Here is a 27,484-nt window from a genome sequence, read left to right on the forward strand (position 1 = left end):
TGTAAGCCTATCCTCGTACATAGTGATATCTACCTTTGCGGTGACATTCCATTAATTAGTTATATGTTTCTTCATTTCCTCAAGGATGAAAATGTTATCAATTTGCTACTTTTAGATTTGATTGCATGTAATTTTTTTTTTATCATCAACATTTTAAATCACATTTTGTGATCCATCATCAAGATGTTAGAGATTTTAAGGAGATGTAAAAATTTGGTTAGTTGTAGATCAAGGCTAACTAAAAGGGGAGGTGAAAAGGTGGAAAGAGAGGGTAGATAACACGAGGAATGAGTAGGATAAGGTAACAAAGGTTAACAAATAAATCTATGAAAAATAAAGTAAAAATAAAACCATCTTCATAATAACATAAAAATAATACCTATTTATATACTAATAATTGAATTAACTTATGAAGAAAAAACTTTAAAAGAAAAAAAGTACATTTTCAAAAAGATTATATATATACATAATGTCTATGTTGGATATTCGTACAATATTTGTTTGTAGATTGATATTTCAATCTATCAATCTCCATATAAAGACTCAACCTACAAAAAGAAATCAATATAAATATCCAAGAACATAAAAATAAAAAACAAGCTATCAAAAAAACTATATAAATAAATAATTAGACAAATATATACATATCTATATAAAATAACAAACAAATATCTATATACATAAAACAACTATAAAATATGTAGATTTTTTTTTTCTCATTGATGAATGCAAAAATTTCAACCCACGAGCATGATAGTGTAGTATGGGCGCAAAGCCCACGTGCACACCAACCCAATGAGGGGATGTACCACAAGAATGCCTACTAAATCACTTGACATCAATGCTAGCAACATCAACACTACAGTTGTAACCCGCAAGCACACTAGAGCAATGAAAGAACAAGCATGTGATCATAATGACCCAACAAGGGTTTGAATCTTGGTGGCAACATCAACAATGCCACAACTTAACTATCATTGATGTACCCCCTAGGTGAAATGCAAATATCCCACTCCACATCCCGTAGGTAAAATCAAGATACAAGATCTTGTGGGGCCCTCAATTGTTGACATGGTAGAAAGTATCCCCACAAGGTTGGACCTTGATTTTTTGCACTACAAACAAAAAAGTGTCACCATTACACCAAAGAGTCACTCTTATGGACTCTTGTTATTCTATATAGATATGTAGATAAATGTCTAATTATCTACAAAAACAAATCAATATAAATGCCCAAGAACATAAAAATAAAAAAAAACAAGCTACAAAAATATACAAATAAATAACTAAACAAATATCTACATGTAAACAATAATATTAAAAAAATCAATATAAATATCCAAGAACATAAAGCTTAAAAAAATAACTACAAAAATATCTTAAAATATGTAGATAGTTGTTATGTTATTTTATATAGATATGTAGATAATATGTATATTTGTCTAGTTATTTTTTGTAGCTTGTTTTTAATTTTATGTTCTTGAATATTTATATTGATTTCATATATGTAGATATAACTATCCAAGAAGATAAAAATAAAAACAAGCTACAAAAAAATAACTAGAGAAATATCTTAAAATATGTAGAGATTTGTTTGTTTTTTATATTAAAAGCAATAAAATTAGGGTGTTGGCCCTTTACATTAACAATCTGAAGGCAACTTCAACAAGCAACAACCAAACATCAACAACAATTCAATATCAAAACAAAATAGATTAAGAGTTTTAGCAACAATTGAAGTAAAACAATTAAGAGTCTTAGCAACATGTAACAAAAACCAACCACCCGATGGCTAAGTAAGCACACTGCTCTAGTCATCAATGAGGAACTTAAAAAGATCCTTAAAGTTTCCTTCTTTCTCAACATCATTTTCCAACACTTTCTTTTGCATTAGGCACAAAGAGGTGGCCAAGCTATGCATCACACACAGACTGAACTTGGATATGCTGATCATCTTTTTCTCCATCTCCAACACTTTCTTCTTCAAGGCTTGCAGTTCCACTTGTTACATCCCACTTGTTCCCTAATATTTTAATAATGTTAAAATAATTTGATATTTATTGCTTTATATTGTTGAATAGTGATTTAGAATGCACATGTTAATGATTTGGTTTTAAACCATTATGATATATGAGTTAATTTTTATCATATATGTAAATGTTAGAGTTATGATAAGATTTCAAACTAACTACACGGGTTTGACCTAGTGGATGCAAGAAAATCGACATCCTTTGAGAAGGGAGGGAAAGTATCATCAGAAACGAGAGGTAATAGAAGGACCTAATTCCACCGAAAACCCTAGCTTGCAACTTTTAGATTTGTCGAGATGAGTTAGGGTTTGATACCTTCAAATTAGTGTTTATCCTGGTAAACCCTAATGGTCAATCTAGTGGTTAGGATTGTTTCATCCTTGTCATAGATTATGCTATTCCTTTTACACAAATTATAATCTAAAACATTCAAACGAATAATTAAGATCCTTTTATTTTATCTCTAAATGATTCTTATGAGAAAATTAATACATACACGATTACGTGTGAATATTGTGTATCTATCTATCCATCTATCTATAATTATTTATATATACATGTATAAAGACTCTATTTTTTTCACACATAAACATGCATGTATAGCCTTATAGACTTTTCCACGACTTGAGTGGACTATGCCATAGTTAAGTGGGCTTGAATTATAACATCAACTTAAAACTTTGTAATTAAGTTGTATGCAAATATAATAAGAGACATCGACTCTTGGTTGAGGAGAAATAGATTTAATTCGACATTCTATTAAAAACATATTCATTCTCACCGCCTTCATGCAGTGAGCGAATAAGTATATAGCTTGATGGGATGAGAATCCAATGTAGGGAATTAAATTTGATTCCAAATGAAACCTAATTTTTGGATTAGATATCAAAAAAATATTACACAACTTCTGTTGGCATTTTCAGTGGAAGGAGATTGTTGATATTCATTAAGGATATTGAGAAGGTTGTTGGAGATTATTGATATAATTGAAAAAGGATGATAACTATCTTTATAACATTATTTTGCCATTGATGTCAAGAAATTGATTTTCTGATTCAGTATGATGTTGCCATATCTTAAGAAGCATGTTTTGATGAGTATTAAGTGGTCGGTAAAAGACACAGAAAAAATGTGATAAGAAAGGGAAGAAATAAGTTACTCAATGGGCAACTATTACCGAGTTAGACAATGATGAGATCATGATGTTTAGATTGTTTTGATATCCTACATATGTTGTTGATTGTAAGGTTAATACTATACTATGTCATCGAGCAAAGAACCTAGTCGGTAAACCCTAAGGAACCTAGTCGGTAAACCCTAAGGTTATCGATATCAGTTAATGAAGGTAGAATGTCTACCGAGTAAAGTTTAGTATTTACCAAGTTGCAACCGAGTTATGACAGAGCGCATTGGATGGATAAAAGTATTATTTAATGAAAGACAATGATGAGCTGGAGTTGTTTAAATGATTGGTATGCCGCGCATGAAGTTTGTTAAGGATCTATGGCAATGAAAGATCGACAGGAAGATCTACAACTCAGATTGAACCGCAATAACCTTGTGCAAGTTCCAAGAAAGGAATGCAAGTCCCAAGGCAAGGTAAACCATTTTTTAGATCAAAGGATACATTTAACCTAGTCAAGATTGAAGATCTGATGGCTAAGATTGATCATGGGAAATGTGATCAAGGAGATTAAGCGGTTAGCAAATTGTTTATAAATAAGGATTTGTTGATAAACAATGCATGCGGGCAAGTGTAAGCACATGGATGCTACATAGTGATTACCGAGCACAGAAGCTTGAAGACCTGTTTGAATAACAAAGTAAGGAGCCCAGCAGAGGGACAAGATAAGTCCTAAGACTAGATTGTTTTGAGCAAAATAGAATCTGCTTTAGCATATTAGATGTGAAGTTGCAGATATATTTTTATTACTATTATTTTGTAAGTGACAGAAATTTTTTTAACCGAGTGGACTTAACAGTCTTATTTGTAAACCCTCTAGCAAGGTAACATTCTAAATGAGTGTTTGAAATCCTTTAACAAGGTCACTTCTAACAAAGTGAAGATCCTAACAGATCTGAGGGAAATCCCTTAACCGGGTCACATCTAGCAATGTGTTTGTAATCTTTAACAGGATTTTCTTTTAATCGAGCATACTCTAGAAGAGTATATTTCTTAGTGGGTCCAAAATCCCACAGTGGTTTTTCCCTATTTGGGTTTCCATGTTAAATCTGGTGTTATGTGTGTTATGATGATTATGTGTTTATGAGTTTGCATGTTTAGCAGTTTTTGGTTATATTGCTGAAGTATAAGTTACTGAGGTTGAATCTATTGATTATATGGAAGATTAAGTTTGTATGATTCACCCCCCCCTCTCATCTTGTTAGCTTTACATTTAGTATCATAACTTAACAATTGGTATCAGAGCTTTGGACTCCAGAAGAAAATTTTAAAGGTACTTGAGGCAAAGATCCGAAGATGTATAAAAGGGATGCACCAAAGCTAAACAAGTCATGTTTCTCCACATGGGAGAAAAGGATGAAGCTGCATTTATCAGGAATTGGAGAATATGCAACATATTATTTGGAGAATGATTACATTGCACCGAGCACCAACCCGATGACCTTGGAAGAGATAAAGGCAAAGCAAGAACATATTCAAGCTATGATTGAAATAACATCAACATTGACCGACTCAGAGTTTAATGACCTAGAAGGCTGTAATGATGCAAAAGCAATGTGGACCAAGCTCATATCTGTATATGGCGGTGATGAACATGTTCAAAGAGCAAAAGTAGATAGTCTAAGAGGACAACTTGAATCCATGAGAATGAATGAAGGTGAGAACATAGCCCAATACAGTACAAGGTTAAAGGAGACCGTCAATCAAATTAAAGGAGCAGGAAGAACTATTGAAGAAAAGGATATAACAAGTAAGTTTTTGAGAACCCTTCTACCTGCTTATGCCATTCGAGTCTCTGCAATCAATGAATTGAGGTCTATACCTAACATGCCAGTTTATTTGGATGCTACTGTTGGTAAGCTACATGCATCTGAGTTAAGTAATTTTGATAACAATGGGTCTTCGGTAAATAAAGTAGAATCTGCACTCAATTGTTTTCATATTGGTGAATCTGATGATTACAAAGATAGAATGAGTAAGTACTCTGAAGGGAATCACAGTGGAGCAAGTGAAAGATTTCACAAGAAAATGAAAGAAGTGCACAAACTGTATGAGGAAATCAAGAAGCAAGACGAGTTTGAAGCATTATTAGCCAGAAGGTTACCGAGAGGAAAAGGTAAGTATAAAGGAAAGCTACCTTTAAAATGTTTCAATTGTGATAAAATAGGACATATGGCTTCTAACTGTCCTGACAAAGAATCTAGTGAAAAGAGAGAATATTGAGATAATAGGCAGAAAGACAACCAATACAGAGGACACCGAGACTTCAGAAGGAGAGACAAAAAGACATGCCTAGTAGCTGATGAAGAATCCAATGATGACAAATCTGATGAAACTGATACAGAGGAAGTTGTTTATGTGGCTATTAAAGATGGATCAGATGAAGAAAGGTATGAAGAAAAAGCCCTAGTATCTCACATAAATAATAATGATTCTTGGATCATAGACAGTGGATGCTCACATCACATGACAGGTGATAAACACAAGTTTGTTAAATTAGAAGACTATGATGGAGGCTATGTAAGATTTGGTAATAATGCACCATGTCCGGTGAAAGGTAAAGGATCTATAACACTTCTTGACAATGCTAAATGTGATGATGTATACTGGGTTGAAGGTTTTAAATACAATTTGTTGAGTGTAGCATAGCTAAACAATACAGGATACCGAATAGAATTTCAGAAAGGAATTGTCAAAGTTCATGACAAGCATGGAAAATTAGCTGCTACCGGGACACAAACAAAAGGTAATACATTTCATCTTGACTCAACTCGGAACAAGTGTCTTTATGCTAAGATAGATGATACCTGGCTATGGCATAAAAGGTTTTGTCATGTAAATTTTGATAATCTGATCAAAATAAGCAAGAAGCACCGAGTAAGAGGTCTACCGAGCTTAGAAAAACCTGAGAATGCTATATGCCGAGGATGCCAGATGGGTAAGATGACAAGATCAAGCTTTACAAGTAAGTCCTACACTTCTAAAGGAATTTTAGACCTAGTACACACTGATCTTTGTGGTCCCATGAAAGTTCAAAGTTATTATGGTGATAAATATCTCATATTATTTGTGGATGATTACTCAAGGATGATGTCAGTTATGTTTTTAAAAGAAAAATCAGAAGCTTTTCAAATGTTTAAATGGTACAAGGCAAGAGTTGAAAATGAATCAGGAAGACAACTGAAATGTCTTAGATCTGATGAGGAGGAGAGTTCACTTCTGATGAATTTAACTTATTCTGCAATGATCATCGTATAAAAAGGCAAGTGTCTGCACCGAGAACACCTTAGCAAAATGGGATAGCCGAGAGAAGAAATAGATCAATTGTGGATTGTGCCAGAACCCTGATGATAGAAAAAAGGGTACCTCAAACATTTTGGAGAGAAGCAATCAGCACTGCAGTTTACACCTTGAACCGAGTTCAACTGAAGAAAGGAACTATGAAGACACCATATGAGATTTGGTATGACAAGAAACCTAATGTAAGTTATTTTAAAATCTTTGGAAGTAGATGCTATGTTCACAAAGATGACAGAAATGGAAAGTTTGATCAGAAAAGTGAAGAAGGAACATTTCTTAGTTATTCTTCTAGAAGTAAAGCATTTAAATGTTTGATCAAATCATCTAATAAAATAGTAGAAAGTGCAAATGTGAAAAATGATGAATTTGCAGAAAGAAATGATGAAGGAAATTCCAAAGAACCAGAAGATTATGAAGAATTTGTTTATGTTCAACCGAGAAGTCCTACCGAGAAAGCTGCTGAAGAAAATGAAGATAATGTCCAGTTACCGAGTGATGAAGAAGATCATACAAAACTTACCGAGCCTATATTGGCCAAGTATGTCAGAAGACATCATGCATCAAGTCAGATTATAGGAGATAAGGATGATCTAGTGATGACAAGGAACAAACTGAGACAGAACACATGTTTGATATCTGAATTTGAACCGAGAATAGTAAAGGAGGCATTTAACAGTGAAGATTGGATAAATGTTATGACAGAAGAGATTGATCAAATCAAGAAGAATGACACATGGACATTGATCCCAAGACCAAAGGACAAAAAAGTAATCGGTACTAAGTGGATTTTCAGAAACAAGCTAAATGAAAAAGGTGAGGTCAATCGCAACAAAGCAAGATTAGTTTGCAAAGGTTATGCTCAAGAAGAAGGAATAGATTATGATGAGACCTTTGCACCTGTGGCTAGACTTGAGGGGGTAAGAACATTGTTGGCATATGCTGCTTTCAAAAATTTCAAGGTATATCAAATGGATGTCAAATTTGCATTTTTGAATGGTATACTAAAAGAATAAGTTTACATTGAACAACCTGAAGGATTTGTTGAAGACAAGAGTAAAGATTAGGTATGTAAACTAAACAAAGCTTTATATGGTCTGAAACAAGCACCTAGAGCATGGTATGAGAGACTACACTCTTATTTGATCAAAATTGGTTTTATAAGGACAAGTGAAAACAACAACATGTACATGAAGAATGCTGAGGACAATGGAATACTAATCTCAGCCATATTTGTTGATGATATTATTTTTTGTGGTAATGACTCCTTATGCAAGAACTTTGGAAATGAAATGAGCAGAGAATTTGAGATGTAATTAATTGATGAGATAAAGTATTTTATAGGTTTACAGATACTGCAAATGAAAGATGAGATTTTCATTACTCAATCCAAGTACATAAAGGAAATCTTGAAGAAATTTGGAATGGAGGATTCTAAACCAGTAAGTACTCCTATGACTACTAACTGTAAACTATCAAAGAATGATGAATCTGCATCTATTGACAAGACACTTTACCGATCTATGATTGGGAAGTTGCAATATGTTGTGCATAGTAGACTGGATATAGCACATACAGTAGGTATTGTTGTAAGATTTTCTGCATATCCTAAGGAAACCCATATGACAACAATCAAGAGAATTTTCAGATACTTGAGAGGCACTGAAGATTATGGCTTAGTATATGAAAAGAGGAATGATTTTGATTTAAAAGTTTATACTGATGCTGATTGGGCAAGCAAGATAGATGATAGGAAAAGCACAAGTGGTGGAGCTTTCTTTTTGGGAGAAAGACTAGTAATTTGGCTTAGCAAGAAACAAGGATGTGTCTCACAGTCAACAACAGAAGCTGAATATGTTGCTACAACATTGAATTGTACCAATATAGTATGGATCAAACAACTGTTGGAAGGTATAAATAAAAAAGTTACCAAGCCAGTAACTATATTCAGTGATAATACTAGTGCCATTAACATTTCAAAGAATCCGGTAATGCACTCCAAGACAAAACATATCTCTATAAAGTATCATTATCTCAAAGAAGAAGTTCAAGAGAAGAAAGTTGTGCTGGAATATATCAGTTCAAAGGAGCAATTAGCAGACATCTTCACAAAGCCACTGCCAAGGGACACTTTTGAGTATCTTAGAAGCAAGCTAGGGGTCCTACCCCTATCTTCTACTCACTGACAGAGTTCGGTGAAAGCATCAATTAGATGAATCTATAGAATATTATGTGTGGATTGATGCTGATTTACACTTTAGGAGGTCGCCTAAAGTTGTGCAGGAAATAGTGAATAGAGACAAGTTGCTCTGACCAAGACTGAGATGATACACAACAAGGCAAATCACTTCATCGAGGAAGAAATCACGATTTAGTTCTTTTACTTTTTGGCATTGTTGTCAAAGGGGGAGAAGACTAAATGGTAAAATCCTAAATGAAGAAGATAACTGAAGATTAATGACAGGGGGAGAAGACTTTAGGAGATTTTAACAACTCAAGGATAACAGGAGAAGTCTAACAGCAATATGAATCCGAATCAATTTGAATATCTTGTTGATATTACGATTTAATTGTTGGTTTTGCCACGAATACCAAAGGGGGAGCTTGTTGGCATTTTCAGTAGAAGGAGATTGTTGATATTCATTAAGGATATTGAGAAGGTTGTTGGAGATTATTGATATAACTGAAAAAGGATGATAACTATCTTTATAACATTATTTTGTCATTGATGTCAAGAAATTGATTATCTGATTCAGTATGATGTTGCCATATCTTAAGAAGCATGTTTTGATGAGTATTAAGTGGTTGGTAAAAGACACAGAAAGAATGTGATAAGAAAGGGAAGAAATAAGTTACTCAATGGGCAACTATTACCAAGTTAGACAATGATGAGATCATGATGTTTAGATTGTTTTGATATCCTACATATGTTGTTGATTGTAAGGTTAATACTACACTATGTCACCGAGCAAAGAACCTAGTCGGTAAACCCTAAGGAACCTAGTCGGTAAACCCTAAGGTTATCGATATCGGTTAATGAAGGCGGAATGTCTACCGAGTAAAGTTTAGTATTTACCGAGTTGCAACCGAGTTATGACAGAGCGCATTGGATGGATAAAAGTATTATTTAATGAAAGACAATGATGAGCTGGAGTTGTTTAAATGATTGGTATGCCGCACATGAAGTTTGTTAAGGATCTATGGCAATGAAAGATCGGCAGGAAGATCTACAGCTCAGATTGAATCGCAATAACCTTGTGCAAGTTCCAAGAAAGGAATGCAAGTCCCAAGGGAAGGTAAAACATTTTTCAGATCAAAGGATACATTGAACCTAGTCAAGATTGAAGATCTGATGGCTAAGATTGATCATGGGAAATGTGATCAAGGAGATTAAGTGGTTAGCAAATTTTTTTCCCATGAATCAAGGAGATTCATGGGAAATGTGATCAAGGAGATTAAGTGGTTAGCAAATTTTTTATAAATAAGGAATTGTTGATAAACAATGCATGCAGGCAAGTGTAAGCACAGGGATGCTACATAGTGATTATCGAGAATAGAAGCTTGAAGACTTGTTTGAATAACAGAGTAAGGAGCCTAGCAAAGGGACAAGATAAGTCCTATGACTAGATTGTTTTGAGCAAAATAGAATCTGCTTTAGCATATTAGATGTGAAGTTGCAAATATATTTTTATTACTGTTATTTTGTAAGTGATAGAAAATCTTTTAACCGAGTGGACTTAACAGTCTTATTTGTAAACCCTCTAGCAAGGTAACATTCTAAATGAGTGTTTGAAATCCTTTAACAAGGTCACTTCTAACAAAGTGAAGATCCTAATAGATCTGAGGGAAATTCCTTAACCGGGTCACATCTAGCAATGTGTTTGTAATCTTTAACAGGATTTGCTTTTAACCGAGCATACTCTAGAAGAGTATATTTCTTAGTGGGTCCAAAATCCCACAGTGGTTTTTCCCTATTTGGGTTTCCACATTAAATCTGGTGTTATGTGTGTTATGATGATTATGTGTTTATGAGTTTGCATGTTTAGCAGTTTTTGTTTATATTGCTGAAGTATAAGTTACCGAGGTTGAATCTGTTGATTATATGGAAGATTAAGTTTATATGATTCACCCCCCCCTCTCATCTTGTTAGCTTTACATTTAGTATCAGAACTTAACAGCTTCAACAAAAAAGACTGAGTTCAGCAGTAATCGGGGCACCAATAGAGGGTGTATATACAAAATACACAGTTAACGTGCACCTCCAAAAAAATAGGGATTACACATGTTATACATTTTTATCAACAAAATTGACATTATAGCATATTAAACAGAAACTAAGGAATTAAAATTTCAGCATCTGGTGAGTTGTTGTTTCCCAAAGGTGGGAGCTATGCCACCCAGCCCGTAGTTCCTTCCTGCCATACTTCCACCCGACCATCAAGTAGTTCTTTCTTATGAGGATGGGAAGTGCGCTTACTGATCAGATCGACCTCCTCCTGAATGATCTCCATATGCATTTGTCTATGATCCATTTGCCTCATGAAGGTCACCAGAGCTTGTTCAAAAGCTGCTTTGCCTGGTCCATCTCTCTCCCAAGTGAACCCATGTGATAGTTCACAGATGTACACAGTAGTGGCCTCGTCCTTGATCCATCTGTCAAACTTGTCCGAGTCAAGTTTAAGTACAACAGTGACTTGCACAGAAATAGAATGAGCAATGAGACTCCTAAGAGACTCAGTGAGGTCCTTGGTATTGCTATTAAAGATGTCATCATTGCGATACTTCCATATGAGCCACATAAATTCCAAAGAAAAACAAGACCAAAAGACATTAGTAATCCTCTTACAGCCCTTGACATAGCCTAGAACAAAATCTATGAGCTCAAGAGAACCAGATTCTAAGTTAAAACCAAATATTCTCCATATTTCCTTAGCAAAATGGCATTCAAAGAAGATGTGTTTTGTAGTACCCCTGCTAGTTTGAACTCATTAGACTCATATTTTATTATTGGTTGTTTTTCAGTGGATACCTTACCATGATATATTATTCAGATTTTTATGACATTATGCTGTATTTGGAGATGAGATGTATAATTTATTTGTAGTATTTCAGTACTTGTGATTTATGGCATTTTAGGGATTATTGCTATGTACTGACATTTTACTTTATTTATGCAATGTGGAATTATATGTTGTGTGTTTGCGAGTGTATTGGATGCAAGGGGATGATTTTCCTTCACTCATTTCGGAGAGACAGGGAACGTTGCGATTCTCCTTCATCGGTGTGTATGCTGTGTTTTCTATATATATATATATATATGCATGTGTGGTTCGGTGATGCAGGATATTGCAGGTACAAGTACCAGGTAGGTATGGGGTATCATCTCCACCTGGCTTCACAGGTCTGAGCGTGCCTTATATTTTCTGATGGAAGTGGAGGAGATAGTAGTTGACCCTATTTTACTCAGTTACACTCGTATGAGTGTCGTCAGTTGGTCGTTTTGTAGTTAGTTCAGTCTTTGTATTTTGTCATTTTATCTTTTATGGGTAATTGCTTGAGATTTGTTTAATTTGAGTGTTTTAGTGGATTTAATTAATTAATTAATTAAGTTTATGAAATTATCTCATTATTGTATTGTTTATGCATTGGGATTATAAATTTAGTTAATTAAAGAAATTATTAAATTAAGTTGCAAGCTACATGGTATTTGAAATATATTTTTATTTAAATAAATTAGATTAATTATATTTATTGTTTCCTTGAATTTTAAATAAATAAATGATTAAATAAATAAAAGAATAAATAAATGAATAAAAGGATTAATTAGAATTAAAATATTGTTTTAATTCTTTATTTAAAAAATTAATTAATGTCAATGAGAAAAGTAAAGAAAGAATAATGTTTTTTAATTATTGCATGTGATAAATTTAGAAAATAAAATAAAAATTACTATTATTCTAAATTTAGGTTTTTTGTGAAAAAGCTATTGAACCTAGAATTTTAGTTTAAATAGGGGTTAGGTCTTTATTTTAGTTACACATAGGGACACACAGGAACGGGTCAAGAATTTAGGTGAAGAAATTTTATTGGAAGTTATTGAAGGGATTAGGGCTCTTCTACAGGTTTCTTCCAGGAAAGCTATACCAGGTTGGATGATTTCTTAGTTGTGTGTTTTATTAAAAATATTTCTATTTGTCTCTGCTTGATGTGTGTGTAAAATAATTGTCAAATCCAAAACCCTCTTCTGGTGAATTCGAGTTTTTGTTTTGAAATCCATGCCTGATGTGTATTTCTAATTTATGGGAAGTATGTAATTTTTGAGAAAATTAAGAGAAATTATTATAGAAAATTTGTCGAATTTTAGGATGCATGGAAATTTGCAAGATTTGTGAGAAAGGGTATTTACCTGAGAAATGGTTTTAATTACCTTAAGAAAATAAATTTAATTACACATTAAATTTATTTGGGTTAATTAAATTTAAAAAAAAAAATATGAAGAAGGATTGAAATTTTGTGAAAATGGAATTATTGGAAAAATATTGTTTTTTGTTATTATTGCTGTTTAAATTTTATTAAAATGAAATTATTGAAAAAGTATTTTTTTTATTGTTCTGTTTAAATATATATATATATAAAAATAATTAAAAAAAACAAAAAAACACTACCTACGGTAGCATCCGCACTGCTACCGGACGGTAGCAGTGCTATCGGACGATAGTACTAGCTACCGACGGTAGCAGTGCTACTGGAGTGCTACCGAACGGTAGCAGTGCTACTGGACGGTAGTACTAGCTACCGGCGGTAGCTTAGGCTACCGTGATAGGGGCTGTTTGCAATTTTAAAAGTGGTTTTAATTATTATTTTTAATTAATTTCTAAACCCTGTGCATTGTTTCGGGTTTCGTACCCAGGGGTTAGATAAATTAAATTTATTATGTGTTATATTATATATGTATATAAATAAATATATGTATATTCATATATGTGTTTATATATATATATATTTAATATTAGATATGTTTTCTTTTGGTAGTTATTATAATATTTTAAATATTATTTTAAATATTATTTAATTACAGTTTGGAATGTTAATTTCTATGAAAATGTTGAAAATACATTAGGAGAATCATCTTTATTTTTCTTTTTGGACAAATGACAAGGTGGATGTTTTCGGTATTAAAAAGTTGTAAATTCTTGTTATCTGGAAATTTGTAAATTGCATGTTATTTATGCTTTTGGCTGTTTTTAAGAAAAGATTGCCTGTAATAGGATCTTCCATATATTATGTTTTCAATCAAGCTTAAATTCCATTGGTATTTTGGTTAAATTGTCATTGTGTCCTATGTTATTATTTCTCCTAGACCAGGTGTTGTTGTATAACCTATTTGATATGAGCCATGTGTGTTTTTGTCCAAATGGTCAATCTTGGGTTGGTATTTGTGTATCCTTCACCTGTGCTTGTCAGGATTGTTTATGGTTGCCTGTTTTGCCATAGAGTTCTCGTAGAGAGAAACATTTCCTGTTAGTGTCCTAGGAGAGAGAGTGGCTTTCGAGTGGGGGCCGTGCCCGAAGTGGATGACAAGATAACCCGTCGAAAGTTAGTTAAAAAGTGATAACCTAATAATTGATTAGGGGGTGGGTAGATTAAATATTAATTAAGATAAATGTACCTCGTGCATAGGTGAGTGCTTGCACATGACTCATAATGTTACGAGAAGGCCTGGAATGGCAAACTTACCACCTTGTTTTCATGAAAGGATTGGTAGGGTCCGCATGAGACTTAGTTGGAACTGGAGGCTCGGAAGAGGTTACTAGGAGAAACCCGAGTATGGGGGCCGCGACCTATGGAGGCTGTACCATGGTAACCATCAAGCTATGTGATGACACTCTCTTCTTAGAGTCACTAGTGTTTTGTGAGTTGTGTTACATGGATGGTTGCAGAGTCTTGTAGTCCTTTTGTACTTGTCTTACTTTGCTTGCTTGAGGGTTTTCTACTATCTCCTAGCACGGTGGGGTGGTTCCATTTCGGAATCACATGGTCGGGTGGTAGTGGCACTTCCCATCGGATGTTCTGGATTATATCTTCAGGCGAGGAAAGGCTTCGCTGGTGTTTCTTGGTTCATGGTTTATGTACCAGCTCTTGTTCGAGATCATTGTTCAGTTGAGACCTTGTGGTCATTGTATCAGACTTTTATGTAACCTTGATATTGTATCTTTGTAACCAGTGGTATTATTGGAAGCCATGTATTTATGGATATTGTAATATTATTATGTCAGTGAAGTGAATGTTATTGTTTTGATATAATGTTTAAATGGTTTATGGAAATTGGATACATTGGAATACTTTTATTTCTTTATTATGAAATTTGGATGTATGTCTAATTTTAAACTTAATTATTCAATTTATGTAATTAAATGGATTAATTGTAGTGTTAATATATTCTACGAAATTAATCTTCATTGGTTACCCTTAGGAAAACATATGGTAGACTTCCGCTGTGTTGATAAACGTGCAATGGTTATAGTTAGTACACTTAGGCTTTAAAAAAAATAAAATTATTTCACCCTTTAGTTGCCTAGTTGTGTTGTTTTCCTTTAGGGTTCCTAGCGGGGCATTACATTTGGTATCAAAGCCCAAGTTTCAACACTGGGTACTCTGGGTTTGTAGTGTGCCTTTCAGTTGACCATCTTGCTTATGTCATAAATGTTTGTATCTCTCATGTCTTATCCTTGCTATGGATCTGAATCATTTTCTCTTTTATGGTACTAGGTCATGGCTAAGAAAGCTAGAGGAGGTGGCCGTACGGGTGGTCGCAAAGGAGGCAGAGGTGGAGGATGGGGCCGTGGTTCTGACCATCATAGTCCTTCACCACCACCCACTCATGTGAGTGTTGAGCCGGAACAATCAGTTCATCAGGAGCAGGAACAATTTGTTCATCAGAACTCTCAGCATGCAGGAGAACATGTTTCCAAAAGGGAAGAGATGAGACAGATGTTTCAGGAGGTTCTGGATAGGTTAGGCCAAAGGCCTGAGTTTGAGCAACCTATTCATGCTCAGGTTGAGGAGCCACTTCAACAGGTTCTAGAGGATAGAGAGAGAGAGAGATCACCAAGGTGAGGGGAGATTCCAGCTATCCGAGATCCACCTTCCTTGGGTCACATAAAGGACTTGATGAGGTCCAATCCTCCTTACTTTGATGGTATGGGTACTGGTCTTGAGGCAGGGACCTGGCTTATTGGCTTGGACCGGTGTTTCACTATGTTTCCATACAACAGTAACACCAAGGCAAGATGTGCTATTATGCGTCTAAATAAATTTGCTTCAATCTAGTGGAGATTAGAGGAGGAGAAGATCGGTGTATGCATTAACACCATCACATGGGAACTATTTCTGGAGAGATTCAGGGCACGATTTCTCTCACCCTAGTGGAGGCAGACTCGAGCAGATGAGTTTTATGCCTTGCATCAGTATGGGATGATAGTAGACCAGTATGAGCATAGGTTCTATGAGCTCAAACAATACGCCGGAATTGGTAATGATGAGGCTATGCTTGTCCAACATTTCCTAAGAGGTTTGAATGACCGTATCAGTGGAGGTGTGAGGGTATTCGAGCCAGCTTCAATGGAGATAGCCGTGGTGAAGGCCAGATTAGTTGAGCTGAACCTTAGTCGTGCTCTTGGTGGTCAGACAGGTGTGTAGATAGGAAGTGCACCTACCAGTGGAAATAAAGTTCAGGGAAATTAGTCCTAGTCAGCTGCACCATTTAGAACTCCTCAAGCACCCACTAAGAGTGGGCAACAACAACAGTAACAGTCAAAACCAAAATAGTTCCAGGGCCAACAAGGTGGCAATTCTCAGTTTAAGAAGGGTAGGAACTGGTAGAGGGGCAAACAGGGCCCTACAGGACAGGCCTCGCAGAGTGCATCTTACGCCCCTAGCCAGGGAAGTTTCTAGCAATCTAGTGGACTGACAGGTAATAGAGGAGCTTGCTTCTCTTGTGGGCAGTTTGGTCACAGAGCTATACAGTGTCCTCAAAATGTCCACAACACAGGTAGTCAGAGGCCAGCAGCATTTGAACCTATAGTAGGAGATGCAGGGAGGTCCCATAGAGTATTTGCAGTGGTAGATGACTGCCAAGTTGATCATCAGGGTACAGTCATTGAGGCAGCAAGTATGTTGCATGGAACCCCTATCTCTGTACTTTTTGATTCTAGAGCTTCTGATTCTTTTATTTCTTCATCCATTGTGGAGCGGTGCAGACTTACGTCTGCTAAGTAGGTGGATAGGTGGCAAGTAGAGTTGGCTACAGGTGTCTGTGTTTCTGTAGATGCCTTGATTCCCAGTTGTGAGTTGAAATTAGGAACCATAGTTACTTCAGTTGACCTTCAGGTTATCCCTTTGGGATCTTATCGAGTTGTATTGGGGATGGATTGGATATCATCTCACAGTGCTCGTGTAGATTGTCGCAAAAAGGCAATAGTGTGTTTAGATGACCTTGGCAGAGAAGTGGAGATTGTTGGAGTACAGAGGCCGATATCCCTGCATATGATCTTCGCTATGCAACTTAAGCGGTGCATGCGTAGAGGATATCAGCTTTTTGCAATCACTCTTGAGGAATTGGATGAGTTAGAGAGGTGAGAAATCACTTTTGATAGTCACCCTATTCTTAGAGAGTATGCAGACGTGTTTCCATTGGATATTCCTGGTATGCCTCCAAAGTGAGATATAGACTTTCGTGTTGATTTGGTTCCTGGTGCAGAACCTATTTTGAGAGCTCCATATCGGATGACTACTCAGGAGCTAAGCAAGTTGAAATTGTAAATAGAAGAATTATTGGCCAAGGGATTCATTCGTCCTAGTGTTTCCCCTTGGGGTGCGCCTGTTATCTTTGTTAAGAAGAAAGATGGTTCTCTTTGGTTATGCATTGATTATCGACAGTTGAATAAGGTAACCATCCGGAATAGATATCCATTGCCTCGTATAGATGACTTTTTTGATCAGGTTAAGGGAACTAAGGTGTTCTCTAAGATTGACTTGAAATCTGGATACCATCAGTTACGCATTCAGGATGCAGACATTCATAAGATAACATTTCGTACTCGTTATGGTCACTATGAGTTCACAGTGGTGCCATTCGGGTTGATGAACGCGCCTTCAGTTTTCATGAGCTTAATGAATGGAGTTTTTCGCACCTATCTTGATCGTTTCATCATTGTATTCTTGGATGACATTCTGATTTATTCTAGATCTGTGGAGGAGCATGAGGGTCACTTATGTCAGGTACTGCAGTGCTTAAGGGAAAATCAACTCTATGCCAATTTAGCAAAGTGTGACTTCTTCCAGACTGAGGTGAACTATCTTGGTCATGTGGTTTCGGGAAAAGGTATATCTATGGATCCTTCAAAGATCCAAGCCATTGTTGATTGGCCAGCGCCGACCAACGTTTCAGAAGTTAGGAGTTTTATGGGTTTGGCCGGATATTACTGTCGCTTTGTTGAAGGCTTTTCCCGGATAGGACACCGGATTACTTCTCTTTAGAAAAAAGGGAAGAAGTTTGTTTGGTCAGAATAGTGTGAAGCATCTTTTAAGACCTTGAAGGAACTCCTTATCAGTGCTCCGATTTTGGCAGTTCCTGATCCATTTGGAGATTTTATGGTATGCACATATGCCTCTTTGGAAGGTATAGGTGCAGTACTTATGCAGGATGGACGTGTGGTTGCTTATGAGTCTCGCAAACTCAAGAACCACGAGTTGAACTATCCAGTTCATGATTTATAGTTGGCAGCTGTAGTTCATGCTTTGGTTCGATGGCGGCATTTCCTGTTAGGGCGTCGGTTTGAGCTGCATAGTGATCACCGCAGTTTGCAGTATATATTCACACAACCAAACTTGAATGCTCGACAGTGAAGATGGATGGAATTCTTCTGCAAATATGATTTTGAGGTTCATTATATTCAGGGGAAAGAGAACGTAGTAGCAGATGCTTTGAATCGTAGGCGGCATGAAGTTTTAGCATTATCCCTTGGAGTAGACTTGAGAGAGAGAATTCTTGGAGTTCTTCCTCAGGATACTTGGTATCAGGATGTTAGAGCTGTGATAGAGTCTGGAAGGCCTTTAGAGGGTAGATTTTCTGGGTATAACCTTGAGGCAGATGGACTTCTTCATCACCATGGATAGATCTATGTACCTCCTTTGGAGGGTCTTCATGTTTTGATCATGACCGAGGCCCATCGTGCACCTTATTCGACACATCCAGGTGTCAAGAAGATGCACACAAACCTTAGATAGATTTATCATTGGGCGGGTATGAAATGTGACATTGCTGATTTTGTGTCGAAGTGTTTAGAGTGTCAGTGAGTGAAGGCAGAGCATCAGCACCCAACAGGGATTTTGCAGCCTAATCTAGTACCGGATTGGAAATGGGATATCATTTCCATGGATTTCATTGTTGGTTTGCCTGTCTCTTCATGTCGTCATGATGCCATCATGGTCATAGTTGAAAGATTGACTAAGGTTGCTCATTTTGTTCCTATTCGAGTTTCCTACACAACAGCAGTGGTGGCATGGGTCTTCTTAGAAGAAGTAGTGAGATTGCATGGGATTCCGAGGCGGATCATATCTGATAGAGATCCTGTCTTTACCTCAGCATTGTGGACCTCACTTCAGCATGCTTTGGGGACTCAGTTGAATTTTAGTTCAGCTTATCATCCAGAGACAGATGGTCAGACAGAGAGAGTGAATCAGGTATTAGAGGACATGCTTTGCATGTATGTGATGGACCAATAGTCACATTGGGAGGACTATATATATCTAGTGGAGTTTTCTTATAACAATGGATATCATAGCTCCATAGGTATGTCCCCCTTTCAGGCATTGTATGGTCATCCTTGCCGCACTCCTTTGAGTTGGGATCGGTTAGAGGACAGGGTGCTTATAGGACCGGATATTCTTTAGGAGATGGAGTAGTAGGTAGATAGGATTCATGAGCATTTAGTAGCAGCATAGGATAGACAAAAGAAGTATGCAGATGCTCATAGGGTAGATCGTCAGTTTTCTATTGGCGATCGTGTGTCCACGAAAGTGTTCGATCCGTTATGGAAAGGGATCTAAGTTGGCGCCTCAGTTTGTTGGACCTTTTAAGATCCTTGAGAGGATAGGACCTGTTGCCTACCATCTTGCCTTGCCACCGAGTCTATCCCGCATCCACGATGTCTTTCATGTTTCAGTTCTTCGGCCTTATCATCCAGATGTGACAAATGTTCTTGATTGGAACTCTTTGCAGGTCGAAGACGGGCAGCTTTCCATGGAGCCTGTGCGCATTCTTCAACGTCGGGATTTGATCCTCAGGGGTCATACCATCGACCAGGCAAGGGTCCTATGGGACCCAAATGATGAGACCTCAACGACTTGGGAGGATGCAACAAAGATGAGAGAACTGTATTCTTATTTATTTTAGGCTTCCAGGAGTAAGCCTAGTTTTGGGGGGGAGAATGTAGTACCCCTGCTAGTTTGAACTCATTAGACTCATATTTTATTATTGGTTGTTTTTTAGTGGATACATTACCATGATATATTATTCAGATTTTTATGACATTATGCTGTATTTGGAGATGAGATGTATAATTTATTTGCAGTATTTCAGTACTTGTGATTTATGGCATTTTAGGGATTATTGCTATGTACTGACATTTTACTTTATTTATGCAATGTGGAATTATATGTTGTGTGTTTATGAGTGTATTGGATGCAAGGGGATGATTTTCCTTCACTCATTTCGGAGAGACAGGGAACGTCACGATTCTCCTTCATCGGTGTGTATGCTGTGTTTTCTATATATATATATATATATATGCATGTGTGGTTCGGTGATGCAGGATATTGCAGGTACAAGTACCGGGTAGGTACGGGGTATAATCTCCACCTGGCTTCACAGGTCTAAGAGTGCCTTATATTTTCCGATGGAAGTGGAGGAGATAGTAGTTGACCCTATTTTACTCAGTTACACTCGTATGAGTGTCGTCAGTTGGTCGTTTTGTTAGTTAGTTCGGTCTTCGTATTTTGTCATTTTATCTTTTATGGGTAATTGCTTGAGATTTATTTAATTTGAGTGTTTTAGTGGATTTAATTAATTAATTAATTAAGTTTATGAAATTATCTCATTATTGTATTGTTTATGCATTGAGATTATAAATTTAGTTAATTAAAGAAATTATTAAATTAAGTTGCAAGCTACATGGTATTTGAAATATATTTTTATTTAAATAAATTAGATTAATTATATTTATTGTTTCCTTGAATTTTAAATAAATAAATGATTAAATAAATAAAAGAATAAATAAATGAATAAAAGGATTAATTAGAATTAAAATATTGTTTTAATTCTTTATTTAGAAAATTAATTAATGTGCATGAGAAAAGTAAAGAAAGAATAATGTTTTTTAATTATTGCATGTGATAAATTTAGAAAATAAAATAAAAATTACTATTATTCTAAATTTAGGTTTTTTGGGAAAAAGCTATTGAACCTAGAATTTTAGTTTAAATAGGGCATTAGGTCTTTATTTTAGTTACACACAGGGACACACAGGAATGGGTCAAAAATTTAGGTGAAGAAATTTTATTGGAAGTTATTGAAGGGATTAGGGCTCTTCTATAGATTTCTTCCAGGAAAGCTATACCAGGTTGGATGATTTCTTAGTTGTGTGTTTTATTAAAAATATTTCTATTTGTCTCTGCTTGATGTGTCTGTAAAATAATTGTCAAATCCAAAACCCTCTTATGGTGAATTCGAGTTTTTGTTTTGAAATCCATGCCTGATGTGTATTTCTAATTTATGGGAAGTATGTAATTTTTGAGAAAATTAAGAGAAATTATTATAGAAAATTTGTCGAATTTTAGGATGCATGAAAATTTGCAAGATTTGTGAGAAAGGGTATTTACCTGAGAAATGGTTTTAATTACCTTAAGAAAATAAATTTAATTACACATTAAATTTATTTGGGTTAATTAAATTTAAAAAAAAAATATGAAGAAGGATTGAAATTTTGTGAAAATGGAATTATTGGAAAAATATTGTTTTTTGTTATTATTGCTGTTTAAATTTTATTAAAATAAAATTATTGAAAAAGTATTATTTTTATTGTTCTGTTTAAAAATATATATATAAAAAAATAATTATAAATAAATAAATAAATAAAATAAATAAAAAATAAATTAAAAATAAATAAATAAAAAATAAAAAATAAAATAAACACTACCGGCGGTAGTACACAGTACTACCAATGGTAGCAGTGCTATCGATGGTAGCAGCTACCTATGGTAGTAGTGCTACCGGACGGTAGCAGTGCTACCAAAGTGCTACTAGACGGTAGCAGTGCTACCGGACGGTAGTACTAGCTATCGGCGGTAGCTTAGGCTACCGTGATAGGGGCTGTTTGCAATTTTAAAAGTGGTTTTAATTATTTTTTAAAATTAATTTCTAAACCTTGTGCACTATTTCGGGTTTCGTACCTAGGGGTTAGATAAATTAAATTTATTATGTGTTATATTATATATGTATATAAATAAATATATGTATATTCATATATGTGTTTATATAAATATATATATTTAATATTAGATATGTTTTCTTTTGGTAGTTATTATAATATTTTAAATATTATTTTAAATATGATTTAATTACAGTTTGGAATGTTAATTTCTATGAAAATGTTGAAAATACATTAGGAGAATTATCTTTATTTTTCTTTTTGGACAAATGACAAGGTGGATGTTTTTGGTATTAAAAAGTTGTAAATTCTTGTTATCTGGAAATTCGTAAATTGCATGTTATTTATGCTTTTGGCTGTTTTAAGGAAAGATTGCCTGTAATAGGATCTTGTGTATATTATGTTTTCAGTCAAGCTTAAATTCCATTGGTATTTTGGTTAAATTGTCATTGTGTCCTATGTTATTATTTCTCCTAGACCAGGTGTTGTTGTATAACCTATTTGATATGAGCCATTGTGTGTTTTTGTCCAAATGGTCAATCTTGGGTTGGTATTTGTGTATCCTTCACCTGTGCTTGTCAGGATTGTTTATGGTTGCCTGTTTCACCATAGAGTTCTCGTAGAGAGAAACATTTCCTGTTAGTGTCCTAGGAGAGAGAGTGGCTTTCGAGTGGGGGCCGTGCCCAAAGTGGATGACAGGATAACCCGTCGAAAGTTAGTTAAAAAGTGATAACCTAATAATTGATTAGGGGGTGGGTAGATTAAATATTAATTAAGATAAATGTACCTCGTGCATAGGTGAGTGCTTGCACAGGACTCATAATGTTACGAGAAGGCTTGGAATGGCAAACTTACCACCCTGTCTTCACGAAAGGATTGGTAGGGTCCGCATGAGACTTAGTTGGAACCGGAGGCTCGGGAGAGGTTACTAGGAGAAACCCGAGTATGGGGGCCGAGACCTATGGAGGCTGTACCATGGTAACCATCAAGCTATGCGATGACACTCTCTTCTTAGAGTCACTAGTGTTTTGTGAGTTGTGTTACATGGATGGTTGCAGAGTCTTGTAGTCCTTTTGTACTTGTCTTACTTTGCTTGCTTGAGGATTTTCTACTATCTCCTAGCATAGTGGGGTGGTTCCATTTCAGAATCACATGGTTGGGTGGTAGTGGCACTTCCCATCGGATGTTCTGGATTATATCTTCAGGTGAGGAAAGGGTTCGCTGGTGTTTCTTGGTTCATGGTTTATGTACTAGCTCTTGTTCAAGATCATTGTTCAGTTGAGGCCTTGTGGTCATTGTATCAGACTTTTATGTAACCTTGATATTGTATCTTTGTAACCAGTGGTATTATTGGAAGCCATGTATTTATGGATATTGTAATATTATTATGTCAGTGAAGTGAATGTTATTGTTTTGATCTTATGTTTAAATGGTTTATGGAAATTGGATACATTGGAATACTTTTATTTCTTTATTATGAAATTTGGATGTATGTGTAATTTTAAACTTAAGTATTCAATTTATCTAATTAAATGGATTAACTGTGGTGTTAATATAATCTATGAAATTAATCTTTGTTGGTTACCCTTAGGAAAACATATGGTAGACTTCCGCTGTGTTGATAAATGTACAATGGTTATAGTTAGTACACTTAGGCTTTAAAAAAAATAAAATTATTTCACCCTTTAGTTGCCTAGTTGTGTTGTTTTCCTTTAGGGTTCCTGGTAGGGCATTACATGTTTCACAGACTCAGGTACTTTGCAAATGCTACAGTTTAATAAAGCACCTTCCTTATTTTTTATGGGGAGTTTATTTAGCAGTAGTCACCAACCAAATAATTGGTTTTTAGGTTCATTATGGGCCATCCAAAATCTATTTAGACAATCTTTCTAGGTCTTCGGTTCTCAGTCTAGGCTCCATAATTTATTAAGGTGCAGAAAGATGGTGTTGGATTCGGTGAGTGTGGAGTATATACACTTGGCTTTTAGGGACGGGAGAGGTGTGTCATCAATCCAACATAGTGCAGTCATGGGGGGGTGAGGGAAAGGTAGGTGAGGGGGGGGGGGAGAAGAGCAGAGGCTAATGCCAATCTAAGGACGTTATATGTCCTATTCTGGGATTCCGAGATAGAAAGGGTGGTTTGTAACTCCTCCCATGATCTGAGTTGGTTGTTAGTTAACAACTGTTCGAAACTTTCAATACCCCTATTATGCCATTTTAGTCCAAAGCAGCCTTGAAGCGTGGCCAACCGTTTCCCATTATGAAATAAGTTCCACCATATTGATCTATTATCAGCAATATTTCCCTGTTTAGTGCCATCAATTTTGACATTCACCAAGTTCCTCACATGTTCCTAGGCCTTCTATATGGATTTGAAGATATCAGACCCAGCCGGAGCTACCTCAAACTGCCCCATAAGACTATCCAATAATGGGAGGTCCTTCCATTTCTTTGCTTTTTTAGGAACAAAGCATTTAATATTATTCCTTATAAGCACTTTCCATGGTTCATTTCCCTCCATAGCCTTAAGGATCCATTTGGAAGAAAGAGCAATACCTTGTAGTTTTAGGTCTTTCAACCTCATCCCACCAGATAGTTTATTCATAGTACACCATTCCCACTTGACTGCATGTTGTTTCTTAGTCCCCTTGCCATCTGACCATAAGAATTCCCTAATATGCTTTTGGACATGGTTAAATTGGTAGTTCTTAAAGAGCCAAGCTGATGAGAAGTAGATATTATAGGAGGCTAAATTTTTTTGACAGACCTGGAATCTTCCAGCTAAGGAGAGAAAATTCTTATTCCACTTTGAGAGTTTCTTATCTATCTTGTTCCTTACCCATTCCCACATTTCTTTTAGGTTTGGGAGGACAGAGAAAGGAATACCTAAATATTTTACAATCTCCATTGGGCCCAGCCAATTAAGAGAGAACTTCTCAAGCCATCCCGGAGGGTTGTCCTCCCAGCCAAGAAGATTGGATTTGTGAAGAGCAATTTTGCTACTAGATGCCAGACAAAAAATATTAGTATTTTTCATCAGGGCTGCAAGGTTTTCTTCCTCCAGCTTAATTAATAGTGCAATTTCATCAGCAAATTGGATGTTACAAATTTCCTCTTTGTTAGGTAATGTAATACCCCTAACAACAGGGGTAGAAGAGGAGTCCTTAAGTAGGTAGAACATTGCATCAGCAACTAGAACAAAGAGGGAAGGGGCTAAAGGACACCCCTGTCTGATAGATCTAGTAAGTGCACAATTAGAGAATCTTAACCCATTGACTTCAATGACGACATTGGCATCACATAGTAAGGTTATGACCATATTACAAAATCTAGGGGGGAAGCCTAATGATTGAGTCATCTAAATGATGTAGTCCCATTCTATCCTGTCATATGCTTTCTCAAAATCTATGAGCAACATGGCTCCACTCTGCCTTGATTCCTTCACCCAATGCAAGGGACTCCCAACATGTAATTAAGTTTTCTAGTATGTACCACCCTTTAACAAACCCTGTTTGAGTATTGCTGACAATATTAGGTAAGATCTTTTCCAATCTACATGCAACCAATTTAGCTAAAATTTTGTAGGACACATTCAACAGTGTGACGGGTCTCCAATTTTCAATTAAGGTTTTGTCTCCTTCCTTGTGGATGAGCTTTATTAGACCTTAATTAACATTCTTGCCTAAGAGCCATTATTTATCGCCTTAGTGTATAGGGAGTAAAGGTCATCAACAATCCACCCAATGTTTTCTGTATAGAATTCTACTGGGAAACCATCAGGGCTGGGGGATTTGTCATTGCTGAGAGCCAAGATAGCTCCCCTGATTTCTTCTTTTGTAATATCCATTTCAAGTAACTTGTTGTCTTCTTTATCAATAAGCTTGGGAACTAGGGACATAATAATCCTTTTGGCATTTTCCTGTTCCTCCCTACCTGGTTCAGTAGAGAATAGATTCTTGTAGAACTGGGCAAAACATTCAAGAATTTCAGTTGGTTCAGATAGGTTCTTATTCTGATCCCAGATAGTGTCTATTTTTTCTCTGGCTTGTTTCATTTTAAGAATATGGAAGAAGAATTTAGACCCTCGATCTCCAGTATCTAACCAATTCAATTTTGCCCTGGCTCTCCATCCTTTGATTTTCTGATTATGCAGTCTTCTAAGATCAACTTTGACCCTAACAAGTTGGTTAGTGAGTGATATATTCTTAGGGTCCCCTTGTAGTTCAAGTTCAACTATTTGAAGGTCGTTATGCAACTGTAACTCGGATGCTCTGGCATCTTTTGCCTTCTTTTTATCCACAACTTGGCAAAGTGAGGTCCAAGTTTTAATATTCTGATTCCACCTGTCTATTTTGGACCATTGAGGATTACCATATTTGTTAAACATTCTGACCAGACACAGGGCACATTTCAGGTCCTCATCTTGTAACAGACTGGCATTCATCTTAAAGTTTGATCTAGGGTTGAGTGTGGATACCCTATTCCCAGTTAAATTTAGTCCTATAATAATAGGATGATGATCTGAGAGTGTACAAGGTATGACAACATACTGGACTCCCCCATCATTTTTATTAATTTCAAAGAAGTCTTTGTTGAAGTAAACTCTATCCAATCTATAGTTAACTCTTTTATTATACTGCTGATGGTTACACCAAGTGTACCATATTGATTTATACTCACCCTTCTTTCCTGCTAAAGGATCTAATAAATTCTTTTTGTTAGCCATCCTTTCCCACTGTAGTCTCTCAATACCTTTCCATTCTACCTTATTACCCCCCTGTTTATCTTGAGAATTTATTACCATGTTGAAGTCCCCACCTAGGAACCAGGGGATGTCTTCTAAATTAGTAATCCATTCCCACATATTTGCCCTTTCCTGGTAGTCATTGGAGGCATAGATTGAACATATGCCAAAGGTGGAGTTGCCATTCTGAATGATAACCCATACTGCCCTAGCACAGGGGGATTGCCCCCATTTTTCCACCTTATTAGCCCAGTTAAGGTTTAGTAATATTGCGGCCCCTCCTCTTCCTTTATGATGGTTGGCATAAAAGGGGGTGGCCTCCCTCCAAATAGATCTTAATCCGACTTCGAAGGTGAACCCTACTGATTTCAACTCTTGGAGCATAAGACAGTCAACATCTTTGTGCATGTTTAGAAACTTTTTGACCACATATTTCCTATCAGGGGCCTTAAGGCCTCAGATGTTCCATGAGATGGCTTTTATCATTAGGAGGCTTGTTCAGTAGTATCTACTAGGGACTTGAACCCCTCAAAGCATTTAAGCCATTCCTTAGGATTAGAGAGGTGACTGGCATCAAAGGCCACTGTTGAGAGTGGTCTACCTCTTTTTTTTCTTAGTTCAGAGAGCTGTTCAGGCCCCATTGATTCCTTCCTAATTTCAGCCTCTTTGGATACTTTAGGGGATCTTTTCCTCCTTTTTTTTTCTTGGATTTAATCCTTGATAAGTCCCCTTACCCATTATA

This window comes from Cryptomeria japonica, chromosome 11 (genome assembly GCF_030272615.1).
Source record: "Cryptomeria japonica chromosome 11, Sugi_1.0, whole genome shotgun sequence".
NCBI classification, from domain to species: Eukaryota; Viridiplantae; Streptophyta; class Pinopsida; order Cupressales; family Cupressaceae; genus Cryptomeria; species Cryptomeria japonica.